An 8,566-nucleotide genomic window follows, 5' to 3' on the forward strand; every position below is an offset into this window, starting at 1 on the left:
ATGAAATAATCTCGGTACTTTTGGTAACCCAATTACAGCTACTCTAGGACAACTGTGTTTTTATATAAGTTCGTTGAACAATATATATATATAGTGCTTCGGGATTCTTGGGGGGCCCCTTCAATCGGGGGGCCCGGGGCACTTGCCCCCAATGCCCCCCCTTAAATCCGGGCCTGTTTCCAGTCCGGTATCCAATAATATTCATAACCGTGTGTTTTTTCCGCGTAAATTGCCTTTTGTGTAAATTATATTTAGCATGTTACACTGATCTGACAGTAAAGGCCCGGATAAATTACCATTCATTACATGGTAAATATTATTAACCGTAGTGTGGCCAGTAAAAAAAACACCCGTAGAAGGCCGGCAGGGTACCCGGGTACCCACGAAATGGAAATGATCATATCTCAGCGATTTTTCCACCGATTTTAAAAGTTTTTGCCTCATTCAACTCAGAAACTCTTTATCCATCGAGATCGTATTTGGTTGGACCGGTTCGATCACCATAGGTACCGGAAAATCCGGATTTACGGATCCATGTTTTTATACAATACAATATACGGGATTTTCGGTAGGTTAGTAGCAATTTCGGTACCAAGCATCGTTAAATTGCTGTGGCATATTGTATCTGACCGGCCTGGAATCATAAAACGTGTTGACTTTGAAACTGTGATTTCGGAACACGCTTCCCGTGAGGCCATGGTTGACCGACCATAAACACTTTAAAGTATCCTAGCCTTAACAATGTGGGTTCCAATATGGTGTAAGGACATGCTCCCAAAAATATGGATTTTCCGAAAATCACGGTGACCAAATATTTTCCCGATAGATGATGAGTTTCTGAGTTGAATGAGCAAAAAATTTCCAAAATCGATGAAAAATTGACGGAGATATGATCATTTCAATTTCGTGGGTACCCGGGTACCCTGCCGGCCTACCACGTAATAAAAAAATGCAGGAGTCCCTCCCCCTGCCCCTCCTCACTTTAAAATTCGGTCAACCCTATTAATAGATGTATATTCATGAGTTCTAAGATCTAACAGAGTTCCAACATCCTAGTCTCAATAACCATTGAAATATCGAGATTTGAAATTGAAAAAGGTACCCGGGTACCCTGCCGGCCACATAAGTGTTAACAAATGACTGGTTTTATTGTTCACAATAAAACACATAGTAGATATATTGTTACTTTTTACAATAGAAATCAAGCCCATATAGTTCGTACAATAACTGAACATTAGCTTTATTAGTGACTGATTGATTCGATTGTTTTTCAATAGTTCTATAATAATTAAATGTTACTATCAGTAAAAATTAATTTAAGTTGTTTTTATATAGTTGCAAAAGTGCATGCAAAGGTCTCATGGACTTTTTTTTAAAGAGTTTATTTCTCAATTACACTTAAAAATTTAATAGTAAAGATACATAACGACCACCATTTTTATTGTAAAAGTGCCATTTACCATTCGCCGAATGGTATAGAACAATAGGGGTGATGGTGAGTGTGCCGTGTAAATTACAATAAGTTTAATGGTGAATATTTTTCGAAATGCATAGAACGCATAGTCGATCATCACATCCGTGATGTTCATCTGGCCAATGTGCCTCTTCAAGTGAACCAACATGGTGGTGGAAACAAAGCTGTTAATTGTGAAGGTAAGCAAACGGAAACGCGATCATGTTACCTGTGTAAGCAGCCGGGACATTTGAGGAGAGATTGTCCACAGAATGCAACTGGAGTATCAGCAACCAAACCGGAAGAACCTAAGGCCAAGCAAGTTCAAGATGTTACTGAGTATCCGTTGGCCTGGATGGTGGGACAAGCCGATCCTGGTTTATTGACAGTGGCGCTTCTCGGCACATGACGGGAAACCGGAAGTTTTTCACGGTGCTGGAGAAAACTGGAGGAACGAGTGTGATGTTGGCAGATGGTGAGAAGAGAGCGGAAGTGGCTGGAGTCGGCCGCGGAATCATCGTCGGTGTGACCGATACTGGAGAACTGATCGACATCGAGCTGAGTGAGGTATTGTATGTTCCGAAATTGACTACCGGTCTTGTGTCAGTAGGTGTTCTTGCTCAGAAGGGTTTTGATGTAGCATTTAATCTTATGTCGTTTTCGTTTTTGATTCAGTTCCAACCTGGGTTGGAACTGGATGAGATCACAGTTTCAACCCCAACCCGACTTCGGTTTCGCTTGTACTAAAGTTTGTTTGAGTTTGTTTGACGTTTGTTTGTTTACACATTTTCCGCCAATCCAGTTCCAACCCAGGTTCAAAAACGAATTCGACATTAGATAATTAATACATAGATGTCCCACTCAAGTATCGCAGTATGCGTGAGGTTGGCATCGTTGCACTCTGTTGCACTCAACGCCACCTGTTGGTCGACGGGTGAAGTAAATCACCGAAGGAGGTGCGCATTTTCAAATCAACTACCCTGCGCACTTGGTGGGTTTGCTGAAACCTTGGCAACTGAGGTGTTGTGTGTTGTGTGAAAACAAATGACAACCAAGTAAAAAAGGACCTGCAGTTCGCGCTTCAGTGGGATCACCAAAACAGCCAGTCAGTGGCTGTGGATTCGTTCTGTTAGAGACCGCTAGCTACTCCAACCACTAAGCATTGAAATCTATCGCAATTTCTAGACTTTCTACAAACCGGAGCAGAAAAAAATCATGACTGGATCCTCCTGTATCGCCACTAGCTTTCTTCATCATACATTCAGGCAGCTTGTGCGATTAGTTGGGTAGGGTACATTATACAATAAATTTGACGGTGTTGTTCATGTATACCTTATCATGTCCTTGGAAACTTATTCCGATGGTTACTTTACAGCCAAGTATCAATTCCGCGAAAGATTTTTCTCTATTGAAAAATGTGTGTGATCCACCATGTACCCTCGGGAAATATGTTCTGCAGTACGCACACATGAAATGAAACCAGTCAGAACTAATTATGTTTCGATAAAGGATAACTTTTTTGTAATAGATTGAGCTCAAGATTACAGGTAAACTGAATTGAGTTGAAAAATAATTCGGATAAACCTGCTGGCCTTTTGTATTTTGTACAGTGCGTTACAAAAGCTCGCTTATTAGGCGGAAAGTTGAAGGTGACTTTTATTTTACTGGCTACGCTGCTGTCTATCAGTAAGAAATAATAGCCGATCAATCATCATTAGTACAGAAAAATTGTACCATTGTATAACCTTATTTAACAAAGCAAAAAGATCGTCCTGAGTTTTTTATTTTTATTTTGGAAGTGATTAGAAAACCAAATAAATATATTTAATGCATGAATTGAAAAACAACTAGATACAGATACCGGTTGTAAAGAATGATATTTATTTTATAAATGGATGTAGTGTTGTAAGACTAGTTTTGAAAATTAAATTAAAAAAAAATACAATAAAAAGTTTAAAACAAAAAAAAATAACCCGCTTATAATTCATCGCAATCTCTTTGTCGTCTTCTTGGGTTTTAATTGTATTGCGCCATCTTCCATCAACTGCGACAACCGTGCGATATTTAACTTCTTTGCTTTATCGCTTCGACGAGTTTTCTTTTTTTGATCCATACTAGATTTGAAACCATCATTCATTTTGCTTAGCTTGCAACATATGAGCATATTCAAATATTTTTCTGTTAATTTCAAAGCACATGGAGAACAGAGCATGTCCATAACAAGTTGTCCAACTCCTTCCTGTATTTCGTCACATTCGTCATCAGCAGATACGTTGGGATACTTGAAGATCACTTGAATTTGGTCCAACCAATTTGGTCTACAATACCCATTGAAGAGCCCCCCGTTCCGCCGTCGAGAACATAAACAAAACTCTCAAGTTCCAGCTGCATCACCAAACAAGTTTTCCTCTTGCAAAAAAGGCAAGTTTCACCAAAAGTTTCCACGAAATCCCATTGATTTCGGGAGCGTATGTTATCTACATGATGTTGGCATTGAAAGTGCCACGCGGGAAGTGGATTTTCCTAGAGAAGGAAATAGTTTCTCAAGAAGTTTTGTAAATTTAATTGGAAAACAAATATTTCCGTATGGCCGACCTGCCACAAAAAAAACCAAAATTTTTACATTTGTTTCTAACATAACCAGTCGAAGATACATGTTTGTTTCAAAAATGGATAGAATTTGCTTCAAATGTGACGTTCGATTTGCTCCAAACACTTTTATTTTTGTTGCCAGAACAAATTGACAATTTATTTGAGTTTACCTGAAATATTTTTGATTTTACCATGCTTTTTTGTGCGTGTTGTTTGACGTCATGGTGAAGCATCAGCCTATGATATTCGGAAGCAAGATATACAGTGTATCAAGCAATTGTCCGTACAGCAATTTTTTGGTCAAAATAATTTTTCATTTATTTAAATGATTATAACTTTTTTATACGTCAATCAGAAACGCTGAAATTTTGACGAATTATAACCCATATATTAAAGCTCCATTGGTAAAATTTTGAGCGAGATCGAATAAGTGTTCTGAAAGTTATAGAACTTTTAGTAAAACTTATAAAATTTTTGAATACATTTTTAAAACATTATATCTCAATATGTACTTGGTGAAACTTTTTCAATATTTTTCGTGTTACAGCTTATACCTAAGGCTTTCATATTAAGGTTTTATATTCACTACAAAAAATATGAAAAATCTGTATATGTTCAGAGTGTCACTTGGAAATTTATCATATTTTGATCAATAAAAGTGCCAAGTGCTTTCAACGTTTTTAAACTCTCTTAATGATATATTTTTATACAGGACCTTCTAAACTACATATGAAGAGTAGGTCCTATGGATTTTTCGTTCAGTTAATGCACTTTCATTGGTGGAAAACGTTTGGCAGATTATATGTGTAAAATATGGTAAACTTTAAAACATCGTCAACTACATACGCACATTTTTTATATTTTTTGTAGTGAATATAAAACCCCAAACATGGCTGCATATGAAAGCCTTAGGTATAAGATGTAACACAAAAAAAAAATGAAAAAATTTCATCGCGTACACATTGAGATATAATGTTTTAGAAATGTGTTAAAAAATCTTATAAGTTTTACCAAAAGTTCTATAACTTTCAGAAAACTTACTCGATCTCGCTCAAAATTTTACTAATGGAGCTTCATGATGATTCATGATTGGTCAAAATTTCAGCGTTTTTGATTGACGCATAAAAAAGTTATTAACATTTGAATGAAAAATTATTTTGACAAAAAAATTGCTGTACGGACAATTGTTTGATACACTGTAGGAGGAGCTAGCCGATCGAGGAGGAGTTCGTGCAGGAGACTAGGGGATAGATTCCCGAGGAGGAGTGTTGGACTTTTCATATGTTAAGCTGGATCGATTGCGCGAATCCACCCCTGCAGAGAAAAACAACACACACATACATGAAGTAGTAGTTTGCTTTCCCTTTTTGTTGTGACAAATCATTAATAAAAACAAGTTGTTCGGATCAAGTCGGTCGCTTTTTTGCTCTGTATTTTTGCCCAAATTCCGAAGTATTACCTGGTCTGGTCCGTAATTGGATTGTCCGTCCGACACATTTTTCTTCACAGAGTTACTCAGAATTTTTCCGGATTGCTCTCGTTTTTGCTTGGGTGTTGCCTGATTCATCGCAAAACCAAACAATATTGCCCGATATCCTGCTTTTCTTGCAGTTTTAGGGGTGTTTTTCGACAAATTTTGTCGATCATTGGTAAAATGAGTTACTCAGAATTTCTCAGAGTTACTCTCGGTTGCACAGTGTCTTGCCCCTACACTGAAATCAATTTCATTGTAATCTAAACGATAAACGCGTTGTTGAATCCACAAGCATAAAACTTGGTTAAATGTATCACAAAATCAGTGAAATTGACTGGAAAATTGTTGTTTTGAACCTATTTTTCATCGTGATTCTATGGCAAAATTAACTACTCAGTGTTTTTAAAATACCTTCTTAGCATGAGCACTTTTGATAATATAAACTACTATACGTGCGGTAAATATAATAAAAAGATATAGTTTAGTAATGTCACACTCTTAATTGTACGACGCTTGTAGTAGAATTAAATATATATATTATACCAACAAAATGTAGCCGAAGTTATTTTGTGGTTAATTTTACTGTCAATGTAGTCAGGCATTTGTTGACAGGCAAATACTTGTTTTGTTTACAAAAGGGATTGTTTGAAGATAGATCATAGATAACCCTTTTTGAAAAATAATAAATAAACGGAGTGCAAAAAACGTCGTCCGGCAAATCGGTTATTGAAGGTAGGTTAAATATTATTTCACGTCAACACAATTTCATATAATTCGTTGGTGCTTTGCTGTTTTAGATGCTGACTTAGAAAGGTCCCGGATTACGACGGCCTCAATGACCATTTTCCGAGCTGATTGAGAGGATTTGGGTAAGTTTACATAAGTTGATAAACAAAGTTGGTTTCTGTTTCACACTAGTTGCTTTGATATTTTCAGTATTGATGCTCAAGGACAATTCCACAAATTCTCAGGAGAAATTCCCAGAGGAGATGGTGCGCAGAGGTTAAGGTGGTTAAGAGGTTAAGAGGTGCGCAGTATCATCTGGCGTATTCTTGCTGGCATCGGCCAATCGTGCCAGCGTTATATGAACTAAAAAGGTTTAATTTGAATATGCTGATAGGTGTTTTATAGTATATGTATATTTTGTGTACAAATGAAATAAAATGATTTCAATTTGGATTTTAAATTTTTTATTTCAAATTACCATGTAACTACAAAAATAACACCATGATATAATAAATCTGAAATAGTCAAGATAACTACCTTCTATTGTATATTCTACTGATGAATAGTATATTCAATAGTAGAGACAACAACCTTAACAGCAGCTATGAAGGATAGTAAAAAAATACTATAACTCTTCTTATAATAAACATGAAGTCACTTCGGTTGAAAAACGTTGGTGCGAGTCTGTTAATTATAACCCCCATTTCAGTAAATTTCACTATAAAGCTGTTTTCAGTGTAGGTCAAACCCATAGTCTTTTATCATTGGGCGTCGTCCACAAATTACGTAACGCTCTATGGGGAGGGAAAAGTATGGCCAAGCGTTACGGTCCACACAAAAAATTTAAGATTTTCATACAAAACCGGGTTACGGAGGGAAAGGGGGGTCAAAAATTGTCGATTTTAGCGTTACGTAATAAATGGATGCTGCCTTGGGCCCATATGTCTCCGTAAATTTTGAAACGACAAATGTTCGAAGTGGTACGTTTGTTTGTCTTGTCTGTGGACTATAATCCATTTTACGAGCCGATTTTATAAATGAATTTTGACAGGAGGTAGCGTCCAATAACCCGTTTTGTTTCCTTTCATATCAACCGGTTCGGTAGCCGAGTGGAAGCGTGCGATCCTGGTGGTGACTTTTTTTTAATTGTAAATCGTGTCCATGGTAAAATTGAAAACAATCTCTTTTCTGTTGACTTAAAACAAAACTCAGTCTGCACAAATTTCAATTCTGGAGCTCGATTTGAATAGGTCGTATGTGCTTTTGTCGATTAAAAATTCGATCAGTTGGATTCGCTTATTATAGCGAAAACCGTTGAAATAGAGCAAAGTTGATACATACAGCAGAATCCTTACAAAACAGGCTTTCTGTTCCATCATTAAAAGTTTGCAAAATATTTGCCATATTGCTACAATGACTAAAATAAACTGATCGAATTTTATATCGACAAAAGCTCATACGACCTATTCAAATCGAGCTCCAGAATTGACCTTCAGAATTTGCAACTACGAAATTGACAAATGTGCATGAAGGTTTGCATGAAAAAAAAAAAACGAGGAAAATATATTTTTTGTGTTTTTTTTTTCACGCACATTTTGACAGTTCCTTACGAGGTTTTTCATTAGTGCGACACACGCTAACCCTCAGTTACCCAGATTGGTGTCAAAGCGACCCAGATTGAGCAAAACTGCAGTTACTCTAATCTGAGTAAAGGCACCTTTACTCTAATCTGGGTTACCGATGTTGGTGGCAAAATACACAAGTTTACAAAATAAAACGAAAGTCGTGAACTTCTGTCAACGACCAACATTTTTGAAGCACAATTTAGTGCTGATTTCGAAACCGACCTTCAAAAATTTTTAAGTAGAACAGTTTTTGAGTTTTAGCTCAATATCGAGTTTTGCAACTTTTCAAAATATGTAATTTACTAAAATTCAAATATATTACGTTTTGTTCAACCAATTTCAAATCTTTTTCCATAAAGGGAACGTTCAAAAATTACGTCCAACATTTGGGGGGGGGGTCTATAAAAGTGTGACAGTACGTGTATTGGGTATAGGGAAATTGCGTGACAGAGGGGGGAGGGGGGGTCTAGAAATCCCGAAAAACGATGGACGTAATTTTTGAATCTTCCCAAATTAAAAGCTGAATACAATACCATTCGATCATCTGAAAACAGGTTTCGCGTCAGATTGATGAAATTGAAGATATTGGCGAGTTTTAGGGACGATCTTCTTAAATTTTAGCTAAATTCCCAAAAAATTTTGAAGAAATGTATTTTTTTCAATTAGAAAAAAAACAACTTAAAAATTCTTTCTCGA

Source organism: Aedes albopictus, chromosome 1 (assembly GCF_035046485.1).
Source record: "Aedes albopictus strain Foshan chromosome 1, AalbF5, whole genome shotgun sequence".
NCBI classification, from domain to species: domain Eukaryota; kingdom Metazoa; phylum Arthropoda; class Insecta; order Diptera; family Culicidae; genus Aedes; species Aedes albopictus.